Source organism: Nyctereutes procyonoides, unplaced genomic scaffold (assembly GCF_905146905.1).
Source record: "Nyctereutes procyonoides isolate TBG_1078 unplaced genomic scaffold, NYPRO_anot_genome, whole genome shotgun sequence".
NCBI lineage: Eukaryota > Metazoa > Chordata > Mammalia > Carnivora > Canidae > Nyctereutes > Nyctereutes procyonoides.
In genome coordinates, this window is record NW_026575155.1 from 17,586,358 (window position 1) to 17,613,918 (window position 27,561).

Consider the following 27,561-nt stretch of genomic DNA (forward strand, 5'->3'; position numbering starts at 1 on the left):
CGGTGCCTCCCACGCCCAAGACCCCGCCCTGCTTTCCGCCACGCCCCATCGTCATTGGTCCCACCTCACCGCCCCGCCCCCGCCCCGTGACGCTAATTGGTCTCCTTCCTGAGAGCGTCCGGGGCTCCGATTGGCCTCCGCCGTCGCCGTTCCTGCGTTGGATTGGCCCGCCGCGCCCGCTTTCGCGAGGCGCAGCTCTGGGGCGGGGGGCGGGGGGCGGGGCCGCGGCGGCGGGAGGCGCGGGATTGGTCGGCGGCGCAGAGGGGGCGGGCCCGCGCCGCGCGCAGCGCCTCGGCTGGAGCGCGAGGAGCAGCTGCCGCCGCCTCCGGCGTCTCGGACTCGGTGGCCTCGGGCTCCGTCGCCGCCTCGGTCGCCCCGTCGTCACCCGCCTTCCCCCCGCGGCCGCACCCCGGGCTCCGGCCGGGTCAGCGGCGGGCACGCCCTCCTCCGCCGACAGGTGAGTGGCCGCGGGCGGGGCGGGGCGGGGCGGGGCGGGGGCGGGGGGCTCTGGCCCGGGTCCTGGGGTCGTGCGGGGTCAGGGGCCGGGGCGGGGGGCGGGGCCGGGGGTGGGCTGGGGCGTGCAGGTGGGCGGACACCTGCCGGCTCCGCGCTGCGCTGCTGGCCGACCCCTCGGTGCACGTGCGCTCCGCCCGCCCCGGAGTGTGTCGCTGGTGCACCTGCGGGGGGCCGCGCCCCAGGTGACCTGCCCCGGGCAGCGGGGACCTCGCGCCTCGGGACTCAGAGCCCGGAGACCCCCGCCCCCCCCCGCAGGACCCCGCGTTCAGCGGTGGGCGGCGACCCCCAGCGCCCCCGGGCGCCCCGACTTGCATCGTCCCCGGGGCGCCCCGGAGACGCCCGTTTTGGCCCAGGAGGCTGTCTGCACCTCGGGGGATGGTGCACACGAGCCGGGGGGACCTGCTGACCTTCAGGTCAGGGGCGCCGGGGGCAGCTGTGCTGATTTCAGACTTGGGGGGGGGTCTCGGGGGCAGGTGCATCTGCTGACCCCCGGTGCGGTGGGGCGCGCGGGTCGTGAGACCCGGTCTCACTCGTACGTGCACGCTCCTCGCTGTACCGCGCAAGTTCCCTGCTAGCGTTTTAGAACTTAGGCTTCATGTTTTTTTTTTTTTTTCCCCTAGTTTAGCTGATGCTCAATATTTATAGGGTTTTGAAAAAGCTTTGGTGGTCAAAGAAGGGAAGGTGTCCTTCCATGGTGCTCAGAATCCAGGGCTCGGGGGCCGGTGTTGCCCTACGTAGTGCCGGTCAGCGGCGAGACGGGACCTCGAGGTATCCCCCCACCCTCCAGGGATCTTTGTTAACGCCCAGGGTTGGAGGAAATACAGGACCTTGTTGTGACACTTTTTAGGTAATTCTGAAAAAATTCCAGCCCATGCATTCGTTTCGCCTGGCGTCTAAAAAAGGAAGTCGTCTTTCTCCCGGTTGTTGGAGGGAGGCCGGGAGCATCCTGCGTTCTAAGGTGCTGGAAACAATGTAGCCATTCAGGGCTGGGTGTTGTGTTTCAGTTTCAACAGTTTCATTCGTGGCCGCCCAGCCGGTTCCTGGACTGGTTACCTTGTGTCCGCGGCAGAGTCATTCCTGTTTTCATTCATGCCTATTTTCACAGAAACCTCAGGGCTTTATGGTAAAAGTGAGCACTGAAGCAGATCGCGGTGGATGGGATAGTACATCCCTGTGCTGAGCTGGTCCTTTGGGTCATAACAAAGACAGGTACCTGCTAAAGCGTTGGAATCAGCCCCACCTTGAGCATTACGATGAGAACTGTAGACTTGGGGGCGGCCCCGGGGACTCCTCGGGCCGGAGAGCGTCCACTGTCCATGGTGCTGAACACACGCCCTCTGGTTCTGGGTCTTCAGCTTCCTTTCCAGCCTGAGAGGGTGTCTCGGAGGAGGTTTTAAAATCACTTTCAGAAATGAAATGAAATGAAATGAAATAATAAAATGAAATAATGAAATGAAATAAAATAAAATCACTTTCAGAATTTACACAATTAAAGAAAAGTTGGACAGTTGAGCAGGGAAGTTCTTTTGAGCCCGAATGGAACCTCTTTAAAAACTCAAGCCGTGTTGTTGTTGTCTGTCTCCCCCCCCCCCGCCCCAAAGGGGTAATTGTGCCGACTCAACGTCCCTTTCCTACTTAGTCTCCTTCTGAGCGTGTGGGCATTTTCTTGCTGGAGGATAGACATCAAGTAACAGATCAGTGAAATTAAATGAGATCCGGTTTCCTTAACAACACCCTCTTATTTTTTTAACTTTATTATTATTATTTTTAAGATTTTATTTATTTATTCATGAGACACACACAGAGAGAGAGAGAGAGAGTGAGGCAGAGACACAGGCAGAGGGAGAAGCAGGCTCCATGCAGGGAGCCCGACGTGGGCCTGGATCCCGGGACCTCAGGATCACGCTCTGGGCTGAAGGCGGCGCTAAACCGCTGAGCCCCCCGGGCTGCCCAACAATACCCTCTTGAAAATGTACCCATTATTGTAATATGCGCATGTGTTTGTACGTAGAGGCAATTTGTTTTTTCCCTAAACAGGGCCAGCTGTATCACCCCTCACGCTCATGTGATGCTTTCCAGCCTTCCCAGAGAGGGACTGGAGCCCTCGGTGGACGTGGTGGGGCTGTTGGGCAGTTGCCAGTTCCTGCTGTGTTAGAGCAGCATCTACTCTCTCTTCCATAATTCTGAGGACATCGCCTGTAAATCATTTTTTTAATTTTTTTAAAGATTTTATTTATTTATTCATAGAGACACAGAGAGAGAGAGGCAGAGGCACAGGCAGAGGGAGAAGCAGGCTCCACGCAGGGAGCCCGACGACGGGTGACTCAATCCAGGGTCCCCAGGATCAAACCCCGGGCCGCAGGCGGCGCTAAACCGCTGCACCACTGGGGCTGCCCTCCTGTAAATCATTTTAGATAAATTCTTTATTCTCTTAAGGTTAATTTTGTCTGCTTCTTTAAAATTGCCCCATAGGCTGGCAATAAGAAATAGCAGGTACAGAGATTCTTCTATATAATAGTAAATTGTGCGTCTAACTAAGCAGTGGATTGTTAAGGTGTTTTTGTTCCAAGTGTCTGAACTAGTTCTTTGGCCTCATCAGCTGCACACTTAACTTGGGTTACTCTGCAAAAGAGTAACCTGTTTTATTGAGGAAAACCCAGGGCAGCTTCTTTCTGCTCCTTCAAGCTTCAGAAACACCCTCTGAGGGCCCACCTTTGCCTGGCCCTGTGCTGTGTTCTGAAAGCCCACGGGGGAAGGAGATACAGTATTTATCATGGAAGGACCCCACTTTGGCCTGATGGAGGAACATGTACACTGAGGGTTCCAGGGGGTCACTCAGTGCTGCAGTTAGGGTTCACGGAAAGTTGGGTTGGTGTGTTGAGGTGGGGTAATTCATTTAGACTGGGAATCAGGACGGCTTCATAGAGGAGAGGAGGTGGCCTCGGGCTGAGACCTGAAGAGTGAATGGTCATTGTTTGGGCATTGGATGGGTATAAAATTGATTACAGAAACACCAGAAGGCTGGTGTAGCTGGCGAACAGCGTGTGTGATGGTGAAGGTGCGGAGGGTATTGTGAAAGCACTGGAACTCAGAGGTGTGGGGGAGAGTGGACTGGAGGTGGTGTGGCAGGCAGAGTAGTGGCCTCCCAGAGCTGTCTACATCCTAATCTCCGGAACCTATGAACATGGTATGTTACATGGCAGAGACAATTTAAGTAGTAGATGGAATGACAGTTGCTAATTTTAAAGCTGATTTTAAAACAAGGAGATTATTCTGGATTACCCAGTTAAGTCCAAAGTAAGCGTCCTTAAATATGGAAGAGGGACGCGGAAGAGCTGGTGTCAGAGTGATGTGAAATCAGGAAGCGTACCCGCCGCCGTTGTTGGCTTAGTAGATGGAAGGGGTTATAAGCCAAGGAGTGTCGGAGGGCTCCAGAAGCAGGAAAAGGTGAGAAAATGGGTTCTCACGCAGAGCCCTTCCTTGAAGGGAACACACAGCCCTACCCAGTGAGACCTTACGTCTGACCTCCAGAACTGGAAAATAATTTCCGGAAGCTTAGCTGGAATAGTTTAAAGAGGAAATAATGTGGTCAGATAGGCAGGAGAACACAAAATGATTTAGCTGCTGTTGGGAGGTTGCCCCAGGTGAGCATGGTTCTGATTCTTAGTTTCATCTCCCGGCAAGACTGGCATCTGATACTCCCACCTGGCCTAAGTCCCACCTGAGGTCTTCTCCTAGCAGTTTGTTCAGTCTCTACCCTTGCTAACTGCCGCTTCCAGCTGGCCCACCTTCCCTCTGTGCTGGGCACTCCGTGGGATTGGGGGGTTCGGAGGATGGCCAGTTCTAGCCTCTGAGCTGTTGTCAAAGTAGTTTCCAAAGGTTTGTTTCTTCACAGCCTCTCTAGTCCCTTGTATCTTCAGATGTTTTAATTGTTATTATTCAGCTAAGTATGCAATATCTCATTGTTTTAATTTGCATTTTCTTGATTTTTAGTAAGGGTGAGGACTTTTTATCCATTTAGTGGCCACTCGGGTTTCCTCTTTGTATAAATTATATTCATATATTGTTTGTCCATTTGTTACGTGGGTTGTCCTTTTTATAGCTTTTTAGAGATCCTGTGTGTATATTTTGGATTCTGTTTGTGCCCTGTTTTTTTTTTAAATCCTTTTAAAAATGCTGTTTTGATGAACAGATGTTTAATTTTAAGACAAATTTATCAATCTTTTTCTTATGGCTTGTAGTTATTGAGTCTTATTTAAGAAATTCTGTTACCCCAAGGTCATAGGATATCCTCGTCTTTAAAAAATTGAATATTTGCTTTTTTAATATTCTACTTTGAACTTATTTTTATGTGAGGTGTGAGGCAGAGATATAATTTTAGAACTTTTCCAAATGCATAACCAGTTGTATCAGTACTATTTATTGAATACCATATTTACCCCAATGATATGCAGTGCTGCTTTCAAAACACAACATTTTACAAATGTGTGGATCCGTTTCTGATTTTTTCATGTAAATAATGATAATTTCATTTCTTCCTTCCTAACCTTTAAGTCTTTTATTTTTTTTTGTCTTATTTCCATCATTTGGAGACTAACCAAAGTTGCATAGGAATTTTGATAAGGCTGTGCTAATATTGTTTTAAACTTGAAAGGCAATACTTTTAGAGCCTTAAATATGAAGTTTGTTATTATTTTTGGTAGATTCCTTTTATTAGGTTAAGGATGGTCTCCTCTGCTAATAGTTTGATACAGGTTTTTAAAAAATTTTTAAAAAGATTTTTATTCATTTATTCCTGAAAGGTATGGAGAGAGAGAGAAAGAGAGGCAGAGACACAGGCAGAGGGAGAAGCAGGCTCCCTGCAGGGAGCCCGATGTGGGACTTGATCCCAGGTCTCCAGGATTATGCCATGGGCCGAAGGTAGGCGCCAAACCGCTGAGCCACCCAGGGATCCCTTTTTAAAAATTTTTATTTATTTATTCATGAGAGACAGAGAGAGGCAGAGACACAGGCAGAAGGGAGAAGCAGGCAGGATCACACCCTGAGCTAAATAAAGGTGGATGCTCAACCACTGAGCCACCCAGGTGTCCCTGATATACGATTTTTAAAAACCATTAATAGATTTTGAATGTTGAAAAATGATTTTCTTTACCTACTTAGATGATTTTATGTTTTTTCTTCTTTAAATTATGACTGAGATGAAATATTTTAATCTTTTAATTTTAAGCCATCGATTTCTTGGGATAAACTGTACTTTGTCATACCTATTATTTTAAACATTATTATTGGATCCAATATGGCGACTTAAAATTTATATTTATTATCTCACTGTTTCATTTAGGGTTTTGGCATATATTTTCATGAAAAGTATTGAGCAATAATAATCTTTTCTTGTATTGCCCTTATTGAGATTTGGTATCATGGAGACACTTCATCTTCCCCATAGTAGTTTCTGAAAGGGAGAGATTTTTGTTCCTTTCAAGTTTGGCAAAATTGATTCTTAAATATCCTGGGGCTGGACCCTCTTAGAACATGGAGACTTGCACCAGCGGTTATCGCTTTAGAAGGGTAACGGATCCATTCTTCTCACATTTCGTTGGCCAGGGGCAGTCCTTCTGGCCGTACTTAGCTTCAAATGGAGCAGGGGGGTGGAGTCTTCCATGTCCCAGAAGTTCAGGATAACTGGATACTGGAAAATATTAGTAACACTTACCAAACTATGGGAGTTAATTGATGTCAGTACTACACAGCCAAAATTCAAACCGTGTTCCTCTCTAGGTCTTGTTTGAAGGTTTACAAGTGTGCAAGGTCTGCAGGTGTGTTGGTCCTCAGGGGACCGACTAGAATGTAAAACTAACATGTTGGTTTATATCTGTTGTGAACACACCATCCTACGTACTCTCTTCAGAACCCACCTTGGGAATTCCTACCTCTCAACGTCTCTTTATTGTAGAGGAAAAGCCTCCCTTTCTGATTCCTTTGCAGTGATCTAGGTCTTAACTATCCTTCAAGGCTGGCATAGTTCCCAGGACCCTGCTTAAATTCTCCGTGTTAACTTGGACCAGTGGTGAACTCTCCCTTCATTTCTTACATTGCTATTCTGCCCCAGCTGTGTAGAGACCAGGGTTCGGTTTTGTTCATGGGTAGTCAGTTGATCAGAAGAGGGTTCAGATCCAAGCACTTGTTTCCCTCCTTTGCCAGGGCTCTGGCCTGGGAGGCGAGCTACGGTGCACAAACTGTAGGAAGATGGTCCCACCATGATCTTCACGATTCATGCTTTTGTATAATACTTTCCTGTTGTGATAGGACTTTATTCTGACTAGCACAATATGGTAAAAGTAATGGGATGTCACTTCCCTGATTATGTTACATCATATAAAATTTCATTTTGCTAGAAAGTCATTTAGAGACTTTCTTTGCCGGCTTGAGTAGGCTGCTATGTTGGGGAAGCCCACATAGGCTTAACTTCAGGTAACCTCTAGAAGCTGAGCGGGGCCTTCAGGGACAACCAGTAAGGAGCAGGGGCCCTCAGTCCTACAGCAAGGAAACAGCCTCTACCATAAAATAACCAAAGTGACCTGGGAAGTGAATTCTTCCCCAGTTAAGTCTTCTAATGAGAACGTAGCCTGGCCAACACCATGATTGCAGCTTTATGAGACCCTAGGCAGGGAACCTAGTTAAGCCTGCTCAGACTCTTGACTCCTAAAAACAGTGAGATAATAAATATAAATTTTAAGTCGCTCAGTGTGTGATGGTTTGTTATGCAGCTATAGAAAACGAATGTATCAGCTCTTTACTGATCTCCCACTTACTTTTACTAGAAGTAGATTTGGTTTGATGAAGGATATTTGAATCTAGTTAAGGTAGTCAGTTTTTAAATTATTTTTTAAAACTTTTTTCCTTTTTTTTTTTAAGATTTTATTTATTCATGAGAGATACACACAGAGAGGCAGAGACATAGGCAGAGGGAGAAGCAGGCTTGCTGCAGAGAGACTGATGTGGGGCTCGATCCCAGAACTCTGGAAGGATCACATCCTGAGCCAGAGGCAGACAATCAACCGCTGAGCCACTCAGGCATCCTTTTTTCCCCCTATTTTAACGTGATACAAATGTTTTGTGTAGAAAAATTGAAGCAAGTAGGAAGTATAAAGAACAAAACAAACATTCATAATCTTACGACACAAGAATGTGTGTGTTTTTCTACCAATATGTTTTTCTACCTTTACATATGGTATAATGTGCATATCCTAGGTTGGGATTCATTCAATAATGTTTTATGAACAGTTTTCTTTCTTAGTACCACATAGTTAGAATTTCCTGTGTCATATCATATTCTTTTAAACTATGATTTTAAATGGCTTAAATGGCTGTATTCTATTCTAGTGGGTATCCCAAGTGATTGAACCACTTTGCTTATAGCTGGACATTTATGCTGCTTGAAATTTTTATCATCATAAATAATACTTTGATCAATAATCGATAACCTATACCAAAATCATTTGTGTGTATCACTGATTACATATGAAGGATAAGTTTCTAAAGGGAGAATTATTAGGTCAGAATTTGTAGATGTTCGGCAACCCGGGTAGCTCAGCAGTTTGGCGTCGCCTTCAGCCCAGGACGTGGTCCTGGGGACCCCGGATCGAGTCCCATGTTGGGCTCCCTGCGTGGAGCCTGCTTCTCCCTCTGCCTGTGTCTCTGCCTTTCTCTCTGTCTCTTATGAATAAATAAATAAAATCTTAAAAAAAAGAATTTGTAGATGTTTTGAAACCTTTTGATACTTAACCATCCAGCTTCCAATGTTGCTTTTTTCTTTTTTTTCTTTTTTTTTTTTTTTAGATTTTATTTATTTACTCTATTTTAGAGAGAGAGAAGTGCAAGCCAGGGGAGGGAAAGAGGGAGAGGGAGAGATCTCAAGCAGACTTAGTGCTCAGCATGGAGCCTAACCTGGGGCTCGATCTCACAACCCTAAGATCATTACCTGAGCCAAAAGCAGGAGTCGGGCATTTAACTGAGCCACCCAGTCGCCCCCCCCACCCCTACCCCAGCTTCCAGTGTTTCTAAAAAATGATATAAAGCTCAAACATCTGTTTGTGTAACTCACCAGGTTGGGATAGGACAGAACTATTGATTTTTGAGCATTTAGGTTCCTGTTTTCTTAACCTGTTTGCAAAGTGCTTTTAAATTATTCATTAAAGTGCAGTATGGATTCTATTTATAGACACATTTGTGTATGAGATCGCTCCCTTAGTGCCTGGGCAAAAAGCCTACGAATTGCTCTTATCACATCCCTATCTTTGTAAATCCATTTCTACTCGATCCACCCTTTCTTTGTTCTCAACCAAATAGAGACACTGAGACACTTAAGGTCTTGTAGCCTTGTGATTAGTCAGATGAAATGGCTTTTTTGAGCTACCTCTTGCTCTTTTCTTCTTGCTATTTATGAACTAGTTGACTTCATAGGTATGAGAGAGAGATCAGCAGAAAATTATCAATTAAAAATATTTTTCCTGATTCAGAAAATGGGTGTTTATTTAGAAAATTCTAAAATAAAGATTACTATCAAAAGCAAAATAAAAATACTTCATTCTGTCACCCGTAGGTGACCAGTGTATAAACAACTTGTTCATACTAGCTTATTCTTAGAGTACACTGATTAGATTTCGGTGACTAATGTTTTGCTTGGGATTTTTGCACCCATGTCTTTGAGTGAAATTGGCCTATAAATTTCCTTTTCTGTAGCTGTTTTCTCTCTAATTTGATATGAATCCTTAGTTTTTAATTTTTTTTAAAGATTTTTATTTATTTATTCATGAGAGACAGAGAGAGAGAGAGAGAGAGAGAGAGAGAGAGAGGCAGAGACACAGGCAGAGGGAGAAGCAGGCTCCATGCAGGGAGCCCAACGTGGGATTCGATCCCGGGTCTCCAGGATCAGGCCCTGGGCCGAAGGCAGGCGCTAAACCACTGAGCCACCCGGGCTGCCCAGTACTTGGTTTATTAATTTGCAGCTTTCCCCCCCTACTAAATATATGTATGTACGGTTATACATCTCCTTATAAATAATGCTTCATCTGCATCTTACAGAATTTGATTTGAGGTATTTTTCTTATTGTTTAGTATATACTATACACTGAATCGTGCCCCTCTCAGATTCATATGTTGAAGCCCTAAACCCCTGTATGATCATATTGGAGATGGAGCTTTGGGGAGAAAATTAGGTTTAGATGAGGTCATGAGTTTGATGAGATTAGTACCTTATTAGAAGAGACCAGAGAACTTGCTCTCTTTCTCTCTCTCCTTGCCGTGTGAGGATACAGCAGGAAGGCAGCTATCCCCAAGCCAGGAAGAAGCCCCTGACCAGAACTCTCCAATCCTGGCGTTCTGATCTCAGACTTCCCAGCCTCCAGAACTGTGAGAAATAAATGTCCATTGTTTAAGACCCTCACTCTGTGGTGTTTTGGTACAGCAGCCCAAGCGAACTAGGGCAGTGAGTCTTACAGACATTTCTAATTTCCATCATGATTTTTTAAATTCATAGGTCATTTAGAAGAATATTTAAAAATTTCCAAACATATGTACATTCTCTTATTCTTCTCCAGCACAATTGCTTTGCCCCCAAATCTTGCTCTTTATGGTTTTAATTCTTTAAAATTTGCTGATGTGCCTTATGGCCCAGAATATGGACTCTTAAGTTTTCTCACACATTCCGGTGTGCTTGAAAAGAATTAGGTTCAATGTTCCATACATTCTACTCAGCTAGCTTATAACATATTACTCACATCTTCTGTATTTTTACTATTTTTTTGTCCGGTGGTTATATCCATTACTAAGGTAATTACCCAATTTCATTATGATTATGGATTTGTCTTATTTCTCTTTGAAGTTCTATCAATTTTTATTTATATAGTTTGAGACCATGCTATTAGGGGCATGCAGATATAAAATTGTTATGTCTTCCTGAAGAACTGAGACTGTAATTATTAACATTGGTTCTCTTTATCTGTAGTAATGAATCTTTACCTTTATGGTATCATATGCCAATGTGAAAATAGCCATAACGGATTGCTTTAGGCTCATATTTGCATGATATCTTTGTTTTTTATCATTTTACTTTCAGCCTTACTGTATTCTTAAACTTTAGGTATAGGTATCTTGCATAATAATCAATTACATTGTTTTTCGTCCAGTCTGATAATTTTTGTCTAACTAGAACATTCAACTCATTTATGTTGAATGTTGAATTAGTAATCTACTTGAGTTTAAGTCAATACTCTTATTATTTCTCTTGTCCCACATGTTCTGTTTATTTTTCCCTGTTATATTAAAACAGTATTACGATTTTTAAAAATAATTCTATTTTTTCTGCCCTCTTCACTGTGTTAGGGTTACATTTTATTTTTCTTTCTTTTCATGGTTACCATGTAAATTAGATAATGTGTTATTAACTTATCCAGATAATGCAGTTATACCTGCCTTCTGGACCATGCAGAGATCATAGTATCATAGAGTGCTTGAACTCCATGTGCCTATTATCATGTATTTTAATTTTATAAGCTCTTTTTAAACTCAATGAAATATTAACAGTGTTGTTATTTAATGTATCATCAGTGTTCATTTATATTTATTCACAGCTTTATCCATTTTTTGCTTTTCACTGCTCTCTGACATTTCTGACCTTCATTCTGGGGTCGTTTCCCTTCTGCCTCAACAGCGAGCCTCCTTTAGAAATTCCTTATTGTGGATCAGCTGGCAGTAGACACTCCCTGTCTTTTTTTCTTTCTAAAAGTATTTTGATTTCACTTTTATTTTAAAAATTCTTTAAATCTACTTAAATTTTTGTTTGTTTGTTTGGCAGGAATATAATTTACATGCCATAAAATTCACCCTTTTAAAGTTTCTGATTCATTGGGTTTTGGTATATTTACAAGGTTGTGGAACCATCATCACTACATAATTCCAGAACGTTTTCATCACCTTAGAAAAGAATCTCATGCCTATTAACAGTAACTCCTCATTCCTCCCTGTCCCAGTCCCTGGCAACCATTAATCTACTTTCTGTCTCTAAGGATTTGCCTATTAGGGACATTTCATATGAATGGAATCATAAATATGTGGCCTTTCATGTCTGGCTTCTTTTACTTAGTATAATATTTTCAGGGTTCATCCATGTTCTATTGTGTATCAGTACTTCATTCATTTTTATGGCTGAATGGTATCACATTGTATGGATATATCACATTTTAGTTCCCCATTGATCAGTAGGTAGACATTTGGGTTGTTTCCACTTTTTTGGCTATTATGACTAATGTGCTATAAACAGTCATGTATAAGCTTTTTTTTCTTTAAAAGATTTTATTTATTCATGAGAGACACAGACAGACGGGGGGAGGGGGCGGTGGAGAAGCAGAGACACAGGCAGAGGGAGAAGCAGGCTCCATGCAGGGAGCCTGATGCGGGACTCGATCCTGGGACTCCAGGATCACGCCCTGGGCTGAAGGCAGGCACCAATAATAACTTTTTGAATCACCCCCCAGCTCTGTCTGGTCACTAACAGTTTGTTCTTTACAGTTAAGAGTCTGTTTCTTGGTTTGCCCCCCCCCTTTTTATCCCTTTGCTCATTTGTTTTGTTTCTTAAATTCCATATGAGTGAAATCATATGGTATTTGTTTTTCTCTGACTTATTTAGCTTAGTATTATGTTCTTTAGCTCCATCTGTGTCATTGCAAATGGCAAGGTTTCATTCCTTTTTGTGGCTAAGTAATATTCCATCGTATATGTACCACGTCTTCTTTATGCATCATCAGTCAAGGGCCACTTGAGCTGTTTCCATAATTTGTTTATTGTAGATAATGCTGCTGTAAACATTAGGGTGCATGTATCCCTATGAATTATTTTTTTCTTTATTCTTTAGATAAATACCCAGTAGTGCAGTTGCTGGATCGTAGGGTAGCTCTATTTTTAACTTTTTAAGGAACCTCCATCTGTTTTCCAGAGTGGCTGCACATTTGCATTCTCAACAACAGTGTAATAGGATTCTCCTTTCTCCACATCCTTGCCAACACCTGTTGTTTCTTGTGTTGTTGATTTTAGCCATTCTGATAGGTGTGAGGTGATATCTCTTTCTCTCTGTTTTTAAAGGTTTTATTTATTTATTCATGAGAGACACACAGAGAGAGGTAGAGACACAGGCAGGGGGAGAAGCAGGCTCCATGCAGGGAGCCCGATGTGGGACTCAATCCTAGGACCTGGGATCATGACCTCAGCCAAAGGCAGATGCTCAACCACTGAGCCACCCAGGTGCCCCCATAAGGTGATATCTTACTGTGGTTTTGATTTGCCTGATGATGAGTGATGTTGAGCATCTTTTCATATGTCTGTTGGCCATCTGCAGGTCTTCTTTACCCAAAGCAGTTTACACATTTAATGCAATCCCTCTGAAAATACCAGCAGCATTTTTCACAGAGCTGGAACAAACAATCCTAACATTTCTACTGAACCACAGAAGACCCTAAATAGTCAAAGCAATTTTGAAAGAGAAAAGCAAAACTGGAGGCATCACAATTGCAGACTTCCAAGTTATACTACAAAGCTGTAGTCATCAGAACAGTATGCTACTGAGTATGAAAATAGACATATGTATGTAGATCAGTGGAACAGAATAGAAAACCCAGAAACGAACCCACAATTACATAGTCAATTAGCCTTTGACAAAGCAGGAAAGAATATCCAATGGGAAAAAGTCTCTTCAACAAGTAGTGTTGGGAAAATTGGACAGCAACAGGCAAAAGGATGAAACTGGACCACCTTCTTATACTAAACACAAAAATAAATTCAAAATGGGTTAAAGATCTAAATGTGAGACCTGAAACCATAAAAATCCTGGAAAAACGTGCAAGCAGTAATGTCTCTTACGTCAGCTATAGCAACTTAGGCAAGGGAAACTAAAGCAAAAATAAACTATTGGGACTGTAGCAAAATAAAAAGCTTCTGCACAGCGAAGGAAACAATCAGCAAAACTAAAAAGCATCCTATCGATTGGGAGAAGCTATTGCAAAAGATATATCCGATAAAGGGTTAGTATCCAAAATATGTGAAGAACTTCTAAAACTCAACACCCCAAAATTGAATAATCCAATTGAAAAGTGGGCAGAAGACATAAATAGATGTTTTTCCAAAGAAGGCATTTGTATTCCTAAGGCATACTGACTGGCCTATGTTTTTTTTTTTTTCTCATGATATTTTTGGTTTTGATATCAGGGTAATATTGGCCTTTATATAATGAATTGAGAAGTGTTCTTAGTATTTTTTTTGGAAGAGTCTGTGAGGGATTGGGGTTAATTCTTCTTAAATGTTTGGTAGAACTCACTAGTGAAGCCATCTGGTCCTGCATTTTTCCTTATGGGAAGTTTCCAGTTACTAACTCAATGGCTTTGCTTGTTTAGGTCTATTCAGATTTTCTTTCTTTTTGAATCAGTTTTACAGATAGTCTGTGTCTTTCTAGGAATTTGTCCATTTCACCTACGTTATCTAATTTTTTTTAATGAGATTTTTATTTTATTTATTTATTTTTATTTACTTATGATAGGCACACAGTGAGAGAGAGAGAGGCAGAGACACAGGCAGAGGGAGAAGCAGGCTCCATACACTGGGAGCCCGACGTGGGATTCGATCCCGGGTCTCCAGGATCACGCCCTGGGCCAAAGGCAGGCGCTAAACCGCTGCGCCACCCAGGGATCCCCGTTATCTAATTTGATAGCAAATAATTGTTCATAATATCTCTCTATAATCCATGTTTATTTGTTTTGTGTCAGGAGAAAGACTTAACAAACATTACATTTACTGTTTACTTCTGTGAACACTCTTACTGGTGCTCTTATTTCTTCACCTGGATTCGAGGTACTGTCTAGCATCCTGTCATGTTAGCCTGGAGTCCACGTAGTATTCCTTGTAGGGCAGGTTTTCTAGAAACTTATTTTGTCAGTTTTTGTTATCTAAAGATGTCTTAACTTCTCCTATACTTTTGAAGGGTAATTCTGCTACCTGTAGCATTCTTGTTTGGCAGTCTTTGTCTTTTATAATTTTGAATATGTCATCCCACGACCGTCTAGTAGCCACGGTTTCTTGGGATGAGAAATCAGCCATTGCTTTTACTGAGGATCTCTTTCAAATGATAAATTGCTTCTCACTGCTTGCAGGATTTCCTCTTTGTCTGTGTGTTCCAACGGCTTGATTATGATGCGTCTACGTATGCCTTGGAGTTTATCCTTGGAGTTCATTGAGTTTCTTTGATATATAATGTTGGGTTTTTCCTCCCCCAAATCTGGGAAGTTTTTAGCTATTATCTCTTCAAATATACCTTCTTTTCTCTCTTTTCTCCGTCTGAAACTTTCATTATACACATGTTGGTAGCTCGATGGTGTCCCACAGGTCTCTGAGGCTCTGTTCTTTTTCTCGTAAGGAAGATTTTGTTCAGTTTATATAGTGGGTTGTATAATAGGGGAGAGAGATTGGGCTCAATACCTGCTCTGTTCATTTTTCTTCCTACTTTTTACTTTCTGTTCCTTAGACTAGAAAATTTCAGTTGACCTATCTTCAAGTTCTGCAGTTTGTTCTTGACTGCTCAGATATGCTGCTGAATATTTCCGGTGAATTTGTCATTTCGGTTACTGTACTTTTTTAGCTCCAGAATTTTTATTTAGCTCCTTTTTATATTCTCTTTATCAGTAGTCTCTACTTGATGAGGCACCTTTGTCATACTTGCCTTTAATCTTTTAGATGTGGTTTCCTTTAGTTCTTTGAAGATATTTAAAATAGGTTATACGTAGTCTTTCTCGTGTAAGTCCAACATTAGGGTTTCCTCAGGGGCAGTTTCTGTTGATCTCTTTTTTCCTGTGTATGGGCCGTATTGCCTCTCCCTTTCTCTCTGTCTCTCTCTGTCTCTGTGTCTTGTATGTCTCACAATGACTTATCAGAAACAAAATATTTTATTTTTTTAATTTTTTATTATTTTTTAAAAAGATTTATTTATTTATGATAGACACAGAGAGTGAGAGAGAGGCAGAGACACAGGCAGAGGGAGAAGCAGGCTCCATGCCGGGAGCCCGACCCGGGACTCGATCCTGGGACTCCAGGATTGCGCCCTAGGCCAAAGGCAGGCGCCAAACCGCTGAACCACCCAGGGATCCCCAGAAACAAAATATTTTAAATCATACATGTAGCAGCTCTGGAAATTTGACTCTCCTTTCTCCTCTGAGATTTTTTGGTGCTTCTGCTTGCTGTAGTAGGTTCTGCTGTTTTGTTTAGTGACTCTCTTGAACGAAGACTGCGAATTCTGTATTCACTCATTTGTGATCAGCTCATGATTGGGCAGAGATTTCCTTAAATGCCAGGAATCAGAAAATCTGTGAGATTTTCCCGAGGAGCTGTGGGTGTATGTTGGGGTATGCTTCAACATTTGATCAGGCGTTTACAGCCCTGCCTGAGTCCTTACTTCCTGCTTGTACAGAGCCTCAAAGTCAGCCCAGTGTGAGTGCTGACAGCTGTCTTGGGTCTTTTCCTGAGCGTTCACACAACCTTGAGTATGTGCACAGCTCTACACATACATGTTTTACATCTACATTTACAGAATATGTTGAGAGTTCTTCTAGTCCCCTCCAGATGTCTTATTTCCCAGCTTTTCCCATTAAGGTTTGGGTTAATGTGTTACTTGTCCCACCTGTTGTCTCCTGTCTCAGGTAGTTACAGAAGGAAACGATTGACTCTAATTGTTTTAACAAACACCTTCGAGAAGATGCCTTTCACACTGATCTTACTCTGATTCAGGTCAAATAAAGACATCCTTGCAAGTGGAACTTATTAGCCATGTCAAATAATAACAGTTCTCTGGGAATAAGGCTTTGAGGGAGTTGTAATCCTGTTCTGTCCCTTTCTGTGACTGCCAGCCTGCTGTTTTTCCACTATTATTACAAACTATTAGTTTTTAAGACAGCTGTAGAACTGAGGGGACATGGGGGGGGCAGTGAGAATAGGGAAAGTAAAACACTACAAATGTGCTGTTCTTACGGAGAGTCAAACATTTTCCTCTTACAGATCCTCCCCAGTCTGCTGTAAGCCTTTGATTAAATTCTTACATTTCTGACAAAGTTGAGTCTGATAATTTTTACTATATTATTACTGCTTTTATGGAAGAGGGGATTTTTGTTTTTGTTTTTTTTTTAAATAATAAATTTATTTTTTATTGGTGTTCAATTTACCAACATACAGAGTAACACCCAGTGCTCATCCCGTCAAGTGCCCCCCTCAGTGCCCGTCACCCATTCACCCCCACCCCCCGCCCTCCTCCCCTTCCATCACCCCTAGTTCTTTTCCCAGAGTCAGGAGTCTTTATGTTCTGTCTCCCTTTCTGATATTTCCCACACATTTCTTCTCGAAGAGGGGATTTTTGGAGGTCCTTACTTTGCTATTTTCACTGACATCACTCTCTCACCTTTATTCTTAAAAGACTCTTCGCCTGTATATTGAATTTCATGTTGCCATTATTTTCTTTCAGTATGTTGGAGTTACCTTTCCACGGTGTCTGGCTTTTGTTTTTTCTGTTCAGATGTCAGTAGTCATTGTAACTGCTGTGCCTCTGCAGGTAATTTATGCATTTCCTATTGCTTTTATAGGATTTTCTTACTGCCCTTAGGTTTCTGTAGTTTCACTGAGTTCCCACATATCTCTACCTATATAGTATGTTGGCTTCTTGTATCTGTGGTATGAGATCTTTCATAAGTCTAGAAAATTCACCATCATTATCTTCAGATAGTTGTTTCTGCCTCATCTTTTCTCTTCTTTCCTGCTGGGCAGCCCAGGTGGCTCCGTGGTTTAGCGCCACCTTCGGCCTGGGGTGTGCTGCTGGAGCCCCGGGATCGAGTCCCATGTCGGGCTCCCACGTCGGGCTCCGTGCATGGAGCCTGCTTCTCCCTCTGCCTGTGTCTCTGCCTCTCTCTCTCTCCTTTCTCTCTCTTTCTCTCTGTTTCTAATGAATAAATAGAATCTTTTTTTTTAAATGGAGTCTAATTAGTTAGATTTCTCATGATAAATTCTCATGCCTTGTCTCTTGTGTTTCACAGATTTTGATCTCTCCATGCTTTAGTTGAGTACTTTCTTCTGACCTAATTTCCAGTTCATCAGTTCTGTCTTCAGTAGCACCTAATCTGCTTAAAAACCCAGTCAGGATTTTTTTCTTTAACTTTTTTTAGTTCTAGATTTCTTTTAAAACAAATTTAAACTATGTTAGTTTAAACTATAGCTGCTTATTTCTCATTTATATTTTTGGCCATAGTAAGTGTAGTATTTTTGCTTATTTGTTTTTTTCCCCATTTTTAAAATTGTGGTAAAATACACGTAACAAAATTTACCATTTTAACCATTTTTAAGTGTATAGTTTAGCGGTAGTGGTATTACATATATTCATAATGTTGTACAGCCATCACCACCATTTATCTCTGTAGCTCTTTTCTTCTTGTAAAACTGAAATTCTGTATCCATTAAACCCTAACTCCCCATTCTCTTCTTCCCCCAGCCCTTGGCACCCACCATTCTATTTTCTTTCCCTGTGGTTTTGACTGAGTATCTCATATAAATGAAAACATATAATATTTGTCTTTTGGGATCCCTGGGTGGCGCAGTGGTTTGGCGCCTGCCTTTGGCCCAGGGCGCGATCCTGGAGACCCAGGATCGAATCCCACGTCAGACTCCCAGTGCATGGAGCCTGCTTCTCCCTCCGCCTGTGTCTCTGCCTCTCTCTCTCTCTGTATGACTATCGTAAATAAAAAAAAAAAAAAAAAAAAAAATTTGTCTTTTTTTGTGACTGGCTTATTTCACTTAGCATAATGTCATCAAGGTTCATATATGTCATAGCATGTGTTAGAGTTTCTTCCTTCTTTAAGGCTGAAAAATATTTCGTTTATGTGTGTATACCACAGTTTTCTTATTCATTCATCTGTCAGTGGACATTTGGGTTGCTTCCATGTTTTAGCCATTTTAAATAATGCTTCTATAAATATGAGTATACAAATATCTCTTCAAGACCCTGTTTTTAAATCTTTTGGGATATACCTAGGAGTGGCATTTCTGCATGAAATGGTAATTCTGTGTTCAATTTTTTGAGGAACCACCATGATGTTGGCTACAGTAGCAGCACCATTTTACTTTCCCACCAATAGTACATACTCATTAGCACTTGCTAATTTCTAATTGTTTCAAACTAACCATCCTAATGGAATGAAGTGATATTTCATTACCGTTTGGATTAGCATTTCTCTAATTTTTTTTTAGCATTTCTCTTATGATTAGTAATGTCGACCATCTCTGTATGTACTTATCGTCCATTGGTATATCTTCTTTAGAGAAATGTCTATTCAGATCTTTTGCCCATTTTTAAAGGGGTTGTTGTTTTTGTGTTATTGCAGGTGTAGTTCTTTTGATAGTCTATATTAGGTAATTCTAACTTCTCAAGTCTTTTGGATCTGTTTATTTTGGGGAGTTTTTTTTTTTTTCTTCTGTGATTTCTTCTGTTTCTTACTTGTGGTGTCTTATTTCTTTGCGTGTGCTAGACATTGTATTTGCAGAATTATTTTGAGGAATAGTTTGAGTCCTATCATTTTTGAAGAGCTTTTAACTTGTTACCTCTAGAGTTCTTTAGTCTTAAAGGAACAATCTTAATTCTGGTATAGGCCTAAGGCCAACCAGATGAGCACACCAGGCTGTGGTTCTTGGGAGGTCTGGTTTGGTTTTCAGGATTTCTCACCATTAGGGTTTAGACCTTTGTGGTTCCAACACAAGTTGAGGGCTGGTTTCAAAGAGTCCAGTTGTCGGGATCCCTGGGTGGCGCAGCGGTTTGGCGCCTGCCTTTGGCCCAGGGCGCGATCCTGGAGACCCGGGATCGAATCCCACGTCGGCTCCCGGTGCATGGGGCCTGCTTCTCCCTCTGCCTATGTCTCTGCCTCTCTCTCTCTCTGTGTGTGACTATCATAAATAAATAAAAAACAAAAACAAAAACAAAAACAAAACAAAGAGTCCAGTTATGCTTTTGCTCTGTGCCTGTAGCCCCCAATTTCTGGATTATTTAGGGTAATTTCAGCATCTCCCAAATGTTGGAACTTTGCCCAGAAAATTTACTTCTCTTTAAATTAACTGTACTGTGGATATTCTTCATCAGTGATCCAGTTTCCTCTGCATGATGATTTGGTTCTGGCTTCATATGGCTCTGGTCCTGCCATCTGTTAGGTTGGTAGCATCCTCTAGGGACTGAACTTCCTTTTGTCCAGCTGCTCCACAGCGTGGAGGAGGCACACATACTTCTTACCCGTGTTGGCCTGGACATGACATGTATCATAGCTTCATACATTCCACTGGTGAGATCTGGTCACATGTCCCCACCTAAATGCAAGTGCGAGGTTGGCAAGTATAGTCCCTAGTGGGCAGCTGCAAGTCTGGTGGATACTCATTTTCATCTCAGTTTTCCCTGTGGCCACGAAATACCCATGCACATCCTACATTTGTAATCATAACACACTCTCCCAGGGAGGCAGTCAAGTCCAGATGTGACTCATGAGGTTTGGCGACTGAACTAACATACAGCTTATCTTCTACTTACACTGTACAGTAGTAGAGCTGAGCTGGGACAAGTGCAATTAAAACAACCTTCCATTTTGAAAGGGAGGGAGTGGAAGATAGACATCAGTCCTTAGTCCAGAGCAAGAGTGACACCCTGTGGGTAGGTATTATGAAAGTGTCTGTCATGTGGCACCTGGGTGGTTCAGTCAGTTGAACATCTGCCTTCAGTTCACGTTGCGATTTCAGGGTCCTGGGATTGAGCTGTGTCTTGGGCTCCCTGCTCAGTGGGGAGTCTGCATCTCCCTCTCCCTCTGTTCCTTCCTGCAGCTTCTGCTATCTCTCTCACTCTCTATCTCAAATAAATAAATAAAATCTTAAAAAAAAAAAAAAGAAAGTGTATGCCAGTGCCTGCTGATCAAAGGCCACCAGGAACTCACCTGGCACCTATGATAGAGCAGGTTCGGGCTACAAACCATGGGGAATCATGGGGCATTGAGGTAGGAAAGTGCTACAAAGAACCTGTTATAGAATTTGGGATTTGGTTGAGTGGTTTGAGGGAAGGCCCAAGAAAGGGGGTATTGTCAGTAAGTGGGACCATTTTATGAGTATCTCAGTGAATCTTATCTATAGGGAGGTTGGGCTAGGATGAGGCTAATGCTATGTTTGGTAAAGAAGCAGATGTCACTCACATTAGCCAGGAGAGGACCATGCTTGGTGTTTGTGGCTTAGACAAGGTTCATACTTTGTCTGTGTTCTGCTGTGATGATGATCCATCCTGGTCCCACTGCGGCCCGTGTCTGATTCACTCACTTCTGCTCTGAGAGTGTGGCAGGAGGAACTTCTGGCTGTTGTCTTCCGAGACTCCTTGCCCTGCCCCTGGGAGGCTTGTCCTTGTCCTTTGTCCTCCATGTTCACATCTGCCTGGGGCCTTGACATATCTAACTTGAGAGTTGGGGGTTGCACAGATATCATAGCTTGCTTTCTGCTTGTGGAAGTTTGGAGACCTGGGATTTGACAGTCAATGACTGTATTTTAGGCTCATTTTTCTTTGGGAATACAACCCCCCCCCCCCAAATTCTAATTTGTGCTTCTGGGAGTTCCGTGTGCTAATAACTACATCAGGAGTTCTTTCCTAGTCTTGATCCTCCAGCCTACTTCATATGTTTGCTTTCTCGTACCTGTGTCTCCCTTTCTATTTGGGATTATCTTGAAGGCATGGCTATGGGGGGGGAGAGAAGCCCTGTAATCTGATCTGTGTGTACAGCGGAGCCCTCTCATAATTGAGGAGTCTTTGTGGGCCTTTGCTTTTCAGAACACTTTCCACCTTATATCGTACACTTGGGGTCAGAAAGGGTGGCTTTTCCCACTAGGTGACCCCATGTTTTGGGACTGTCTTCTGGATGCTTTCCAGTCTCTCTCAAGTTGGCCAGTTTTTGCCTAAGGTCATCTCTTTCTCTGATGTGACGTTATGACATTACGTTATCCATAAAGTGGGTAACAGTCACTCCAGCTGCTGGCACCCTCTTTTTTCTTCTCTCTGAAGTATGATCTACTTTCAGATGATCATAGGAAACCCTTTGCAATGCATGAAATAGGGCTTCCTCATTACCGGCTGCCCAACAATGGCTTTTATTATGGCATCACCCCTCTTTAGAGAACCCGTTTCGGTCTTAATTCATTTCTGTTGAAATATGTGTTTAATGATAGAGAATTTAAAAGAGGAAGATTTCTGATCTAAACCCTTCCTTCAGGAATTATTTGACCCCTTTTCTATTTCTCTGTTTCTTGGCCACTTGAAATGAAGCCGTATACTTTTGGCAGCTTCCCAGGCTGACGTCATCACAAGGGCATAGTGTGATAGTCCCTCTATCTTGCATTTAACTGTATTCACATTAGAAAATCAAGACTTTTCTGATTTCTTACAAAAAGGAAAAACAAGACTTCGATATTTTGGGAATAAAGTGGGATATAAATAAGGTAAATAAAATCAACGAAGAAATAATTTTGAATCCAGGTTACAATGATATGGGAGACTCACAAGGGCACCCCTCTATGCCCTGTGCAGTCAGGGCCTGGAGCCCTTCCCTGCTCTGAGTGTTGTTTTTGCTTTGAAAGAAGAGAGATGTGAGGACCTGGCCTGTATTTCTCTTGGGGCCATTGTGGAAGTGAAATGAGATGATTGACACGCAAACACATTTAATAGTAAAACTCTCTGGGTGGACAAGGCATTATTATTTCATCCTGAAGTACTTTGGTGGGATTAATAATTTATGTAGCACACTAAGTTCATCCTTTGAGGCCAAGTGCTCCTAATATAACGTGCCCAAGGCAACCTTGAAAACTTAAAGCATTGCAGGGAGGAGAGGGTCAGTGAGCATGTTGCTGTGTGATTTTTACTGAGTTGGGTGTTTTTCCAGAGAATTCGGGGCTCTTCATAATTATCCTTAAGTGATTAAGGAAAAGTCCAAAGGGGCAGCATTTCGTAGAGAGCGCAGTGTACAGTTATCCATAGTACGACATAGTTAATCATCTATAATACAGTTGACCCTGAGCAGCTTGGGGGTTAGGGGTGCTGAATGCCCTCCCCAGTGGTTAAAAATCTGTGTATAACTTTTGCCTCCCCAAAACTTAACTAATAGCTCACTGCTGACTGAAAGCCTGACCAATAACATAGCGGTCGATTGACACACATTATGTGTGTTATATGTATTGTATACTGAACTCTTACAGTAATGTGGAGAGAAGAAAACGTTATTGAGAAAATCATGGGGTTCCCTGGGTGGCTCAGTGGTTTGGCGCCTGCCTTTGTCCCAGGGCGGGATCCTGGAGGCCCGGGATCGAGTCCCACGTCGGGCTCCCTGCATGGAGCCTGCGTCTCCCTCTGCCTGTGTCTCTGCCTCTCTCTCTCCCTCTGTGTGTGTGTCTCTCATGAATAAATAAATAAAATCTTAAAAAAAAAAAGAAAATCATAAGGAAAATACATTCATAGTGTTGTACCGTATTTATGGGAAAAAAATCGTGTATAAGTGAACCTGCGCAATTCAAACCCATGTTATTCAAGAAAGGGTCAATTGTACTTAGTGTTCTCAGACTGGTTGTTTGAGTTTTCATGGAATTCGAACATAAGAGACTTTAAAAAAATAGATTTTCTAATAGAACGGTGTTTCTTCCCGATGCCGTTCATAACTCCTTTGGATTAAATTGTTGCTGCATTTTCTAGACTTTATTATCTCATTAATTACACAGATAACAATGAAGTAGATTGTTTTGCTCATTAAAAAATTGTTAATCTTGAGACAGCCACACCTCTTAGGTCTCCTTAGGAATCTGGAAGTCTTGGTTTAATGGTCTTTTCAGAAGCACGTGTTACCCACGTGGGCCGCGTGGATGCGCGTTGAGGGAGGCGGGGGGGGGGGGGGGGGGGGGGGCAGTCACCGCCGCGTGCGCCCGGGCGCGTGTGATGCTCGTGGCCCGTCTCCCGCGGCCCGGGGCTCCCGCGCCTGGCTCCGCCCGCAGCTGGCAGCCTCGGCTTCCCGGCAGGTGGATCCCAGGGCCCCTGCTCCTGGGCACGTGCCGCGCGGCACCTGTCGCCCAAGTGTCCTCCTCCGGGCGCCCGGGCCCGGGGGCGCGGCTCCTCCTCGCCGCGAGGGCGGCCGGGCCGGGGCGGGCTGCTGGCCTGCCGTCGTGCCAGCGTCCCCGGGGCCTTGGGCTGGCAGCGGAGCCCGCCTGGCTGCGGGGCCCCTGTCGCCCCAGGCCCGGAGGCAGCGCCCGGGGCAGGCTCTGTGCGCCTCGGAACCGCCCGCCCCGGCCGCCCGGCCCCTCTGGGGAGCTCGCGAGGTCGCAGCTGTTTCGCCAGGGCCCGAGCCATCGTCTCGTCCCTCAGCGTGTTGCCACGTGAGCAGCTGACACCTGGCACCGGGGGCCACCGCGGGCGCCGGGCACGTCGGGCGGGGCCGCCAGCTCTGCTGCGGCCGCCGTGTCCTTCTCGCGGCCGGTCACGGCTAAAGAGCCGTCATCCGATATGTCCTTGATGAAGCGCTGAGAATCATTTTATTAAATCTCGAGGTTTTTTTCTTTCTCTTTTGAATTCTGAGAGGCAGTGGGAAGTGCGCGTGCGGCACGCGTGTGCCCGGGCTCCCGGCAGCTGCCGCAGAGGCCCCGGAGGTCGGGTCGGGGCGGCCCAGCCCCTCGCCCCTCGCCCCTCGCCCCGCGCGGCTCTTACCTTCAGGGGAAGCTGAGAGACCCACCGCGGTGGCCGAGGCCTGGCGACCAGCAGACGCCGTGTGACACGGGCCACGCGCCTGTCGCTCCAGAGGAGGTAACTGCTTGCATCTGTTGCCACTGATACCGTGTGAGTTTTCAGTCAAAAATTAGAATTTTGGAAAGCTTGGGCCTGCCGTGGTGACCCTGACCCTGACCCTGGTGCTCCGGAGGCTCCTGCGCGAACGAGCTCAGTGGTTGACATCGGCCAACGGCTCCTTCCTATGCAGTGAAACGTGCCGACGTGGGGACATCTCCCCGCTCGGGGCCGCGTCCTCCAAACGACTGAAACGCGGCGTTAACGCGAGTCTACCCGGTCAGGCACATCTGTCCACATCTGTCCACAGTGTAATACGACCCTAAAAGTTTACTGACGGGGTTTCAGACTCCGCGCTGCAACTAATCTTTAAGGAGTGACCACTGTCAGGCTTTAACGTTCTGTCCAAGAGCCCCGTCCGCGTGACCTGATCAACCTACGACGTGCTCCTCCCGTTTCCAGCCACGCGTCGGCGCGCGGAGACGTTGCCTTCACATACTCCAACCAGAGCAGTGCACCACAGCAGACTGAATGCGGAACCAGAGAGGAAAACCCAGCTGTCTTCTGTTAGTGCTGACATTAAAGGGATCCAGAAATTCTTCTCACGGATTCATTTTCGTTTTGGAAAATATAGGTATTTTTATTAAAAAATGTTATTTTTGTCATTATGTAATGGGTTTGTTATTCATTGTAAATGAATTACTGAATAAATAATTCTGAGATCTCTGTGTTGATTTCATGTACTATAAATAGCAACAGATAGAACCTATTAAAAAATGATATGAGGAAAGTGAAGGGATCCTGAAGCCAAAAAGTTTGAGAATGGCTAGTTAGTGGCACAGGATATTGTGGTGCTTGAGTAGAGATGCAGGAGGTTTGGTGAGAACTCAGAATGTTGATATTTAGCTGTCCCCAAACACTGAATAAGGTAGAAGACGGAGTTATTTTTGTTATTTATTTATTTATTTATTTTTTGGCTTTTTGTGAGTTGTTTGTTTTTAGGTGAAAGTTAATAGGAAAGTAGACTCAACAGAAAGACTGACTTTGGAAGGAAATTGTCTGAAGGATTCATTTCAACTTTAATGTCGTAAATGATTTTATTATTATTATTTTTTGTTGTAAATAATTTTAGAAGTCGATGTCAGAATTGGATTTTCAAGGCAAAAGCCCTATACGCAGATCTGCTCTGTAATGAGAGATTTAACCTGGAATGTTCTGTGAGTCAGCAGCATTTGTTAAGCACTGATCTTATTAGGTGATCTGGACCTCTGTGCTAGGTGAAGAGGGAGGTCAGAGGTAGTGTAGACACTTTTTCAGATTACCCAGAATATATTTGTTTGCTTTTTTGCTTGTTCATGTTTCTAGGAATTTATGAGGGAGAGAACGTTGGTAAGACCAGATCTTAGCTGAGATCTGGCTAAGAAGATAAAAGACAGAGGGGACAGGGCAGCTGGGCCGAAGGACCCCTGTGCCAGTGGAAAAGGGTGGTATAAGGAGGGCAGGTCAGATCCTCTGGACAGAAATGTACCTTTGTGGCCTGCTGTCGGGAAGCAGAGCTTTGTTGGCTCACCCACAGTTACCGGGTGCCAGTGGAGAAACAGAGGCAGAGAGGCCTATCTCTGGGCACCAGGGAGGTCACTGTGGCTGGGTGAGCTGTGTGTGCGAGCAGTCGCCCCTGTGGACATGTGGGGACATGGGGCCCATGTGTCTGGGGCTGAGGGGTGCCCGGTGCTCATCCCTGCTCTGTCTCAGCACCTCTCCCTGGGTGGGAGCCCGGGGTGCTTCCAGGGCTCTTAGCGGAAAGAACATTAAAGCTACTTCGAAGGGAAGTGGGGAGTAGGGAATTCTGATTAACTGCATATCCCTTTCAGTTTCTAGGCCATCATTAGAAAAAAAAAAATTTAAACCATAAGATCAAGTTTCTGATTTATTACCTAGAATAAGTTAAACGTGGTTGGATCTTTCTAAAGACACGGATTCACAGGGCCTTGGGGCGCCCTTGACCATAGAATGTTAGTGATTACCGCTCCTTCCAGATCATCTGGTTCACATGTCCTGTCTCAGAGCACAAGTGCCTGTGGGGCAAACACTGTCATTGTCGTGAGTGGATCCTGCCCCTCCTTTCCTTGGGGGTAGAAATGAAGTTAGAGACCTGGCTTCTTGTCCCCAATACGGCAAGCGGTGTGTGCCTTTGGACTCTGTGAAAGCCTGTGTCTCTTTCTGGAAACTGTTGGTGAGGTTGTTGTTCGAGACCAGCAGGAGGAGGCTACGTAGTTGAGATCCCTCCGGGCGTGGAAATTGAATTTCCGCTTGCTGTCTCAATGGCGTCCTCGACTACCTCCCATCCCAGCACACACAGGGTCACCAGAAAGAGAGAATAATCCCCTTGCGGACAGTGACGTGGGATTGTTAGCCTTTGGGTGATTTGGGGGAACCCTGGTCACTCCTGCCTGGGGACGTGCTTTCTGATGCCTTCAGAATGGTGGTTCGGTGACCTCCACCCTGTTTAGTTCCCTGTAATGTCTTTCATTTCCTTGGCGCACGAAGATTTTCCTCCATTTGTGGGCCATATTGGGATATTGGGGTTGCTACGTGAAGCTCAGGCCTGTGGCAGGTGACGTTGATGAGCTAGCTGGTCTTTAAATAGCGCAGCTCCTGTAAACAGAATCACCTATTTTATAGCCTGATATTGAAGAAGATTGCTCACACAGGATTGCGAATGGCTGGTGGAACATTGGAAAGGCAGTAAAAGGCTCCTCACCCCGCCCCTGCCACGAGGCAGAGTCTTGCCAGGAGGCTGAGAACACACACACCACATCGGAGATACTTCCTTTGGGTTGGGCCGGAATCATTCCTCACGATGCATTAAACTCAGGTTGCATCAGAATGAAGAATGGCCAAGCCGAAATCTTCTCCTTGATTATCGGAAACTTAGTCATTTGTTCTCTGAGTCAGCTGAATGGCGTGTAATGTTCACGTCACATTCTCTTGGGGCTGGGCCAAGAACCAGCGCGCTGCCAGCGGTTCAGCAATGAGCTAATCAGCCTTTTGGCTCCCCCGTTCCTGGCCGAGAGCTCCGGGAATTAATACTGTCACTGCAGCAGACCGGAACCCTTACAAAGGTTGAGCTTTCTTTTCCCGTGTCA

The 27,561-nt window shown here is 44.2% G+C and overlaps 1 protein-coding gene across 2 annotated transcripts in view; it reads left to right on the forward strand.

The window, feature by feature from the left end:
* Positions 1-355: 355 nt before the first annotated feature.
* Positions 356-27,561, forward strand: part of PCBP3 (poly(rC) binding protein 3) — a 246,375-nt gene continuing 219,169 nt past the window's right edge. For both annotated transcript variants that reach the window (XM_055313452.1, XM_055313455.1), the window contains exon 1: positions 356-457. The gene's annotated coding sequence lies outside the window, so the exon portion shown is untranslated. The remainder of the gene's footprint in view (positions 458-27,561) is intronic.